Source organism: Pinus tabuliformis, chromosome 7 (assembly GCF_031772625.1).
Source record: "Pinus tabuliformis cultivar Carrire ecotype Pingquan chromosome 7, CPIR1, whole genome shotgun sequence".
In the NCBI taxonomy this organism is placed as follows: Eukaryota; Viridiplantae; Streptophyta; class Pinopsida; order Pinales; family Pinaceae; genus Pinus; species Pinus tabuliformis.
This window is the reverse complement of record NC_142293.1, coordinates 1,981,310,256-1,981,320,447: the sequence shown is the minus strand read 5'-3', so window position 1 is coordinate 1,981,320,447 and position 10,192 is coordinate 1,981,310,256.

Here is a 10,192-nt window from a genome sequence, read left to right as displayed (position 1 = left end):
TCCGTGTTAATGCCACGTAGTTGTAGGTGACACTATGGTAAATCAAAGGTTGTTTATGGAAAGAAGCAGTCTTGACACCAGATCTTGGTGGTTCTTCTGTAGCTGCTTAAGCATATTGGATAGCAGTATGAAGATGATCCAAGTAACGTATCTATTGCATAATAGAAACAGTGATCTGAATTACAAGAAGTCTATGTCTTAACATTTGGATCTGTATAGGCATATCACATGGCCTCGGCATATTTGTAAGGGTCTCAGTTGGATGAAAATCTTGGATGAAGGGACTGTGTTATCTCACACAGCAGCCCTGAGATATAGATCTCGGTGAAATCCTTATGGAAGTACAAACATCTTGTATAGCAGTGACGTGGAGTATTAAATGATTTTCCAATATGCAGTAATGAAAGAAACAGTGATCACTTCAGTAAAGAGTGTCAGACTCATCAAAGAGACTAGGATCATAATCATACAGTACATTAAGGTACAGTTATGGCCATCACAGTGATAGGTGCAACTGATGATGAAAGATGCAGCATGATGGGCATGTTAGTAAAGGGCAGCTTGATGATGAATGATAGTAAAGGGTAGCTTGATGATGAATGAGACGGCATGATGATGAAAGATGCAGCATGATGGGCATGTTAGTAAAGGGCAGCATGATGATAGCAGATGGGAACAACTCGGTGACTAGGTGCAGCATAGTGACGGATGCAACATGAGTACAAGCTGCAACACTATGTTAGGTGAAGCTGTCACCTTGGAGAATCAATTGAAGCAGAATGTCTTCAACTGATCTCATGTATCATGACTATAGGAGATGATCTATGCTCATATCTAGATAAGTCAAAGTGTTGAATTATGTTGTAAATGTACTATCTGTCTCTCTCTCTGCTAAACTTTGAAAAGCATAAAAGAAGAATTGATCAAGGGTTTCCCCACATTGGGGTTTGTCCCTGGCTGGTGCCACATCTTGTGTCCTCTTGTCTTGGCTTGTTCTTCTGCAATTTATGTTTATGTTCTATCTGCATTTTACTTTAATACTGATGTGATTGCTAATATGGAAAAGATATGGAGCTAACTATGAAAATTGAAATAAATTACTCTAGCATAGAACATACCTAAAATTAACATCTTTGCTCCGGTTGCAAGGTACTCATTGATCATATCTATATTGGCACTATCAATGCATATGGGTTGAAAGATATGTCAGATGGATGTAAAGACAGCGTTCCTTAATGGCACAATTGAAGAAGAGGTGTACATAGAGCAGCCTTAAGATTTTGAGACCTTCGACTGTGAGTCACTTGTGTGTCAACTCAAGAGGACATTGTATGCATTGAAGCAAGCACCCCGTGCTTGGTACACTAGGATCAATAGCTACTTCAGCGAGTTGGACTTCACCAAGAGTGAAGCAGATGCGAACCTGTACCACATAGTGGTGGAAGGTAAATTGTTGATCATTATGTTATATGTCGACAATTTGATTTTGATAACTGATGTTCAGCTGATCAAGTCTTTGCAAGGAGGACCTCACAAGAGAGTTTGAGATGAAGGACATGGGGCTCATGCATTACTTTCTAGGCATGGAAGTATGACAGGGTGATGGGGAATTGTTTGTGTCTCAGGACAAGTATGCCAACGAGATACTCAGGAGGTTCCGCATGGAGAGCAGCAAATCCATGGAGACTCCTCTAGAAGGAAAATGGAGGAAGGAAGATGCTACTTCAAGGGAAGTAGTGGAAGCTATTGTTTACAGGCAGCTTGTGGGTTCACTCATGTATTTGTTGAACACACGACCGAATATGTGATATGCAGTTAACCAGCTTAGTCAAGTGATGGTTAGGCCTACCAAGTTGTATTGGAAGGCGGAAAAGCATGTGTTGAGATACCACAAGGGAACTACTCAGTATGGATTATGGTACAGACGAACAGATGGAGTGAAGCTTCAAGGCTTCACCAATGCAAATTGGGCAGGGAGTCCATCCGACAGAAAGAGCACATCAAAAGGGATCTTTAGTATTGGGTCAGTAGCAATTTCTTGGTACAACAGAGAACAGAGATTGGTTGCACTCAATTCAACAGAGGCAAAGTACATGGCTACAAGTCAGGCAGCATGTGAGGCCATCTAGATGAGGAAGATTCTAGTTGGTTTTTTTGGTCAACAGAGGGATCCAAGTATGATTTACTGTGATAAACAAACTCTGAAAATCTAGTTTTTCATGATTGGTCCAAGCATATTGATATTCGATATCATCATCTTCGAGATTATGTATTGAGCCAGATTATGTTGTTAGAGTACGTTCCCATGGAGAAGCAAGACGCTGACATTTTGACAAATGCATTTTCAAGATGTAAATTCGAGTTTCACAGAGATAGGATCAGGGTAGCTGATAATCCATTTCTTGTTGAGAGGGAGTGTTGAAAAATGGCAACAAAAAGTTCCAGTTTAATTTGTCCTTGAATTAAATTGTGAATTAAAATCGAATTCTATTCTCATAGCAGCTTGTAAATAGTTAATTAAGTTTAATTAACTTATATAGCTTAGGAATTTCGAGTTGGAAGTCTTTCTGTAGTCATGTATATGTTCTCCCTAAATTTTAGGGGTCCAAGATGAGTTTATTTGAGTTGTAATTAAATAACTCAGTTTGACTAAGTTATACATTGTTAAACTAGTTCTAACTATTTGTGGAACTAGTAGAGGATTAATAGTGAGTTGGTGCACTGGTGCATCCTCAGTGCTACTCCAGCTAACTGAAGATTCCCTCATGAGAAAATCATGCATGTCAATTCAAAGAAAGACCCAGTTAAGACTAGAGTGCAGGGACAGTGTACTATCAGTTGTAGAATGATCTGAGTTGTACAGATCATGCATGCAATCAGAAGAGGACCTAGATTTGGATTGCGTAGTTATGGAAGAAGGAATTCTCAATTAAATATGGGTTATTCCTCACAGAAATTGCACAAGGAAATAGGGGCTCAGCAGGCAGCATAAATTGGCTAAGTGTTGGTCAGTGCGGGCTTGTGAGGCAGAGAGTTGATCATACTTGTGCGGAATTGTTCTTGTGAGAAAAAGCTTTGTATTATCACTCAGATTTTTTATTAATGCAATAAATAGTCGGGGTTTTGAGCAGTGGCTTTTGTCAGAGAAACAATTGTGATATGTGTTTTTTATTATCTTCCTCTTGTCGATTATTATTTTTATCGGTTCTTGGTTTCCGTTGTTTAAATAGCGAAGTAGATTCTTGTCTTGTGTTTTAGTACATTACATGAGCTGTGAATCTACAGGAAAATCTACAAAGGTCGATTCTTGTAAGGTTAAGCAAGCATTTTTCTAGGCATCTTTAATTTCTCCCTGGCGAATCCTACATATGTTTCATGTATATCTCAAAAAGGTTTTCATTATTTCGTAAATTTCCTGTTTTGGAGATCGTTAGCATCCCTAGACATCCTAATCATGTCACGGGAAGGATGTTGCATGGGATGCCCATGTTTGATGGTGATCCACTCTCCGTAATTGACCATGTAGGAATATTTAATGCACATGCTTCAAGAGAGAAGGTTGTCCACCAAGATGTCCTTATGTTATTGTTCATGGGATCTCTCAATGACCATTACTCATGGCTGCATAATCATTAACCTAGGAGCATCTCATCTATTGAAGAGTTTGTTGATGGCTTTCTTAGGCATTTTCAAGTACACTTTGCATTATGCATCCAAGAGGAATCTTTCATCAAGCATCATCAAGACATTAAGAATCTAGGTAATGAGCAAGAAGACGAGTCCTCATTGGGTCGACATGATGAAAATAATGACTTTAAAGACACATGTTCCAGGAAGGATGAATTTATGGAAAATGAAATTGACACCAACCATACCTTTCTCAAGGATATTACTCCCGGTGAATCCTCTTTTGAAAACGTTGAGAGAGATGACCCCATTGACTCCTTGAAAGATGACATTGAGGATTATTTTCACATTGAAAAGGAGAAATGGGAAATTGTTGGTCCTCAATTTGACTGTCCTCCCATTTACGTTACCGACAGGGAGGATGAGGATGAGATTGGTCGGCCCTTCCCCTCAAACAATATTTATGATGACATACCCATTAATACCCTTGGGAAGGAGAATCTTTATTTTCATTTGCATCAAGAGGGGCAGTTGGAAGTAATCAATTTTCCTTTAAGGAGAGGCCCAATCTTTGATACCAAGGAGATTGATAAGACCCCCACTTCTCCTGAGTATGATTCTATGTTCAAATCACTTGAGCCTTTAGATTATGATTTTGGGAAAGCGCAACCTGTTGAATACAATACTTCTTTCTCCCTTTTTCCTATTGGTCATCATCTTGAGTCCTCATCAAGTGATTCCTTCACCCATGGTCATATGATCTCAAGTAAATGTGAGACTTCCCCGCCTCCTGAGTATAGTGTTAAGGAAAATCCCTTCATTAATTATAATTTTCCTCTTTGGACATGCCCTCAGGGTTTTGATCACTCCATAGTCTCCCTTCTCCAGTGTAACCATTATGTGCAACCTATTTCTCTGTCTCATCAGCCTCCCTTTACTACCCATCATAACCCGATGAAGGCCATAAGACATGACGTAAATAGTAAGGAAAATGGTGGAATTGATATGCCAGAGGTTTCCATCCATCAAAAGTTTATGAGCTTGGTTGTCGACATCTCTATATTTTGGTTACAAAAGAAGATCTCATGGACTAGATTACATCATTTTCTTACCTCTTCTCACATAATCATCCATGTGTGAGCATCATATTTTCCCAGCTCCCGCTATATTTTCCCAACTATGCCTACATGTATAGGATGTTCCATGAGCAATCATATAGGTAGGCATATTTATATTGACTTGATGATATGTTGGTTGCACTCGCTTTATGATTACACTTAATAATAGCTTGATTATATGCATGTTAGGGTAGGATGCATTGCATGATGATTTTTGCATTAGAACTAACCGCATATGATGTTTCTCACAATAGATTAGATTGCGTTTAAAAAATATTGCATATTTATTTCTTGTTGGTTTATGGGCTAACATTAAGTGTGGGTGATCATAAGACACCGTGAAAAACATGTTGCCCCATGGCTTTGATCTTTGACATTTGTAGATAACAAGTCTACGGTGACCAAGAGATTGTTGGAGTTCTTGTGACCTCCCATTTGAGCAGCATCGTCCACTTCTTCGAGAGATCACGTCCCAGTTGGAGCCAGATGTTACCTACCACTTCATGGGTGATATCCCCAAGAGAAATTTTCCTCCATGATGAACCTCAATCGACAGCCAACAGCCCCTTGCACCCTCCTACTAGCTCGTTGTGCCATTTCTTTGCCCTCTGAGCCAGCCATGTGGTTCCTCACCCACCTGTGTTGATCGTATGTTTGAAGGTGGGCCTGTTGAATCTAAAGGTATGTCTTGTCATTTGGTAATTGAGTATTGGGTTTACTTATCATTGATACTTCAAGGTATGGATTGATGGAGGGATTTGGTGGAAAGGGTGGGCTTAGTTTGTGCTCTTGTCCCCTTGATCTCTTTTGGTTGCTATCCTTGGATCTTAGTCCCGTGGGATCTCCTTTATTGACCATTTGGTCCTAGGGTAGTACTACTTGGGAAACTCCAACTTTGAGTGTGTGGTCCCTCTCCTTTACCTGCACATATTACTCACTTTCCACTCATTATACCCCCATTCATCTTTTCTCCCACCTAGGTCCACATTCCCATTCTGGGTCCACATAGGGCTAGCCTCCCTATCCCCTTGCCCCCACCTTGGGTTAGGCCTAGAATGATGCCCCGGAGGTTGAAGCAATTAAAAGAAAAAATGAAAAGCATAATTGGCCACATTTAACAGGAAATTGTACCATAAAATGCAAAAGATGGTCGAGACCAAAATAATTAGCACGTGGGCAAAATCCATTACATGAGCTCTACCCCAATCCATGGCCATCACCCTAGTTCCATAGGCCCTAGATGAGCCTCCTCTGTCATTCAGAAACCCATGATTGTCCCAACCCCTGGAGGGAAATGAACTGCCCTACCTAAAAGGGGGTCATCATTGTTATATCTTACACATCATGCTCTTGTCCTTTGAGCCCTAAGTAGTTAATTGAAGAAAACTCATAAAAGGCAAAAGGTATATGAAGAAGGGTGAAAAACTCAAGGCTGGGGCACCTCATGTATCACGACTGCTCCCTCCTATACATTACATACCCAAGTGTGGGCTTCCTCTTATCTAGCTACCCTTATGCCCCACTATGTGGCCTAGGACTACCCCTCTCATTCCCTATTCAATCTCACTTATTTGTCACTTGCCACGCCCATTAGAGGGATGTACCTTGGACATACTATCCCCTTTAAGGGCTAAAACCACCTAACAAGGTACTTGGCTAACCCCCATTGGAGCTTGGAGACACTAGCACATGCCAAAGCCCACTACGGAAGGGCATGCCATTATGAAGTGCCCACGTTGTTTATTCATGATTTGTAAGCTCTTTTACCCTATTATTTTAATGACTGGTTGTATTGGAAGCCTAGGGGACACATTGGATCTTATACAGGATTACAGGTGGTTTCAATTTAGGTTGGGTCTCCCTATATGGGATCCTGACCCCAGAGGTCTACATTGGCACATGTAAGGTGTGGATAGAGAGCCATGGGCCTCCACAGCAGTAGACAACACTCCATGGATCTTCATGGATTCTCAGAGACTATTAGCGATCCACTTTTGGGATGATGGTGATATGTTTGGTACATTATGCCCAACGGGCCCCCACAGGAGCCCCACACTCTTGGCAGGTGCCCCAAGACTTGTACGATGTCATGGAAGCATTCATTCCACCACTTCGACCCTTGTGGAGGATCTATAGGCATCCTCAATTCATATGGAGACCCATGGGGTCATTTATGTGCCCTCAAGCCCACTGAGAGCACCATAGGTCTACTACTTGGAGAACAAGGGGCCACCCCCTTGTCCATCATATTCCGAGGAATTTATTTCTCAATATGGCACTTCTAGATATTATTATGCATTTGGAGGGCCTTGCGATGTACATTTTATTATTTGGCACCTTGTGAGGCTTATTTTTACACTTGTGAGCTAGTTTGGTGGGCTTGTCACCAATGGGGGTTTTATTTGCACATTATTTTATCATTAGAACCTAATGTATGCCCATAGGCTAACTTGAACTCCTTAGGAAGCTATACATTGATGTTAGATACATTCATTTGGATCATCACTTGACTTGGGATCTCTCTAATCATAGAAAATTTCACATTTTTTCCTTGGAGGATATTTTCTGGAGATATATGAATTTTCACATATGGATTTGGGTTATTTTTCTTATCTTGGAGCTTTGTCTTGCAAACAAAATGTTGGTTAGATATATTCTGTAACATTGTAAGTAAATTTTGACGTTGTTATTCTTGTTGATGTATATTGCTAAAATTAGGGTTAGTTGCTGCATAATTGAAATGTGGAATTAAGCATGTTTTAGCTAATTTAATATATGGGACAATGTTATATGAATGAAATGTCCTAGAGGTTATTTGTCTCGATAAGCTTGCATCATTTTCTTTGAAGTACAACTGCTTGAAGGTCACTTTTCTTTTATTTCTCTCAACATTAGATGAAGTTGACTTTCTGGGCCTGCTTGATCAAGAAACCAAGTTCTTACTCATCATCATCCTTGACTCCATATCCCCAAGTGAATTGGGCATTGATCCCTCAAGAAGGGTGATCATTTTAGCCCACTTTTTACCCTTTTCCCCTTTTTCCTTAGGTCCAGCCCCATTAAGTCACCAAGGGCATCAATTTCCTGAGAACTGACCCTAAGAAAAATTTTGATCTCTTACAGGCTACTACGTTGGTGAATCCCCTCCCTCTCCTCCAAATTTGAGGCAATTCTAACAGTGGAATCTCCAGGAATCCCAAGCCCTAGCTCTAAGATTGAAGTTTTCTTAGACATCCCCAAGGCTAGACCTCAACAGGATTAATTCAACTATTTGAAGTAAATATTCTTGTTTGGTCATTTCCTTTCACCTAGTCCAGGATAGGAACATCATTGGTTGCTACATTCCATCCTCGAACCTGGACTAGGTCCACTTGGCCCCATGTGGTCCCACTTCTCAATAAAGATTATTTGTTAAGGACCATTTGGGAATCCAAGTTTCCCAAGGATGATAGGGATTTAGAACCTCGTCTATAAGCCTATTCCTTCTCCCTCAACCCTCCAATCCTCACCCCTTACCCCTGGAGGACCAAGTCCCTTGCTTAAAGAGGAAGCAAGTCCCATTATTCACTCCATCCTTAGGAAAGGGTTTCCAAGGTCACTTTCCACCTATCCATTGACACATACATTACGAGTGATCCCTACACTATCGGGACTCTTCCCATCGGTGAAAGTCTGTAAAGAGCAGGGAGGCTTAGTTGTGGTGACAGTGGGCTAAGTCTCCACCGTTGTCTTCAACCTAGCAGTTGCCCTCTTAGGAACCCGTTTTAGGTCCCCTTCTAGTTTGAATGGTAACAAGAACAATTTCATCAATGGAAAAAAGATCGTATCTGATTATTGCTATCTTCACAAAGGAGGCCACTATATCTTCTTTAGTCATCTTTGTGGTCCTTAGTTCATTCTTCAAGCTTGCCACTTGAACAAAGTTTTTAATAGTGAATAGCTTTGACAAGGCTCCATACATTTTGTAAGCACGATTAATGTTCGCTATAAACTAGACAAGATTGTCCTTTATTCCTTCTACCATTAGAGTCATGGCCACCAATTCTAATAATATGAATTTTACTTTTCAACATCATTGGAGTCATCTGCAGGCTTCTTTACTTTTCCCTTTACCAAGTCTAGCACCTCGTTCTTTTCAAGGATGAGGTCAATCCTCTTCTTCCAAGACCTGTAGTTTGAGGCTCCTTCAAGTTTGTTCTCTCCCTTGATTGTGTTAGGCATCTTCCTTGAATATAGTAGACTCCTTCCCTCAGATAATACTTTTGAATAGTTCCTTGATCACGTGTTTGAGACTACCTTTTTCTTCTTTCTTCACCAAAGCTCTGATACCATTTTAGAAGTCAGAAAGGTAGAAAGATTTTCTTATACTTGATGATTACTTGTGATGTTCTTGACTTCTTATCAAGTTTTATAACTTCTTTCTTTTAGTTCAACAAGCAATTATCAAAGCAAAAGCACATAAAATAATGGACACTAGATATAGGCACTATGTCAGGGCAAACACCCTGCACCCCCGCCCCCCACCGAAAGTAAAACCCAATCAAAATTCTCTTCCTTTCAATAGTATTCTTTGATACTCTTCACCCTAGACAAAGACCAAACCTTCCCTCCACACCAACTCAGACTCCCAGATCTTCGACCTCTCTTCCAACAGCTTTGACTATGTAGCAGCTTATGGCATTAAGAAAACTTGGAAGATTTCGATCTCCCAAACTAGGGCATGAAACAAATAGAGAGGCAACAAAATTTTGTTTTTCTTCTCCTCCTTAGACTCCACCCAATTTGCACTTCCTTTGGCTTCCTTAGACCCACTTAGCACTTCTTTGGCTTCCTTAGAGATATCAAACTTGCTCCAGATGAATTCGACTTGCTTCTATTTATAGGTTTCAAGGGATGTCAAATTGATGTCCTTAGGCCGACTTGATGTGGAGGATACATAAATTATATTTGACTCGATACTATACATTTTTACATGATTCAAAGGCCCAAGAAGGGTCTCTTTAAAAGTACAATGACTTTATTGACTTAGAATAAATCCTAGAAGTCCTCAATGGGGACTTTGACCTAAAACATGGTGACCCAAGCATGAAATTCATGCTTTAATAAGTCACAATAATAATAATAATAATTCTTTTCTTTATTCTTTTGACAAGTACATTACAAGATGACTCAAATACATTTAATGAAGATTGAACCTAGTTACATTTTCCAACCCTTGGCCTATGTCATCAATTGCAAACCTGTTATAGAGGCTTGGAGGAGTGTTTAGGAGTTGAAGAAGATGTTTCATCAGTTCACAGAGGTTTTGGGCTGAAGGATTGATGTTTTGCCTTAATTTTAGCCTTTGTTGCATGGAAGATGGGCCATCAGTGTGACTGGAAAGCTCCAGTTGCTTGGAGGCAATCCAATGCGAGTGACCAGAAGGTCTAGTCGATTTTAAACAGGTT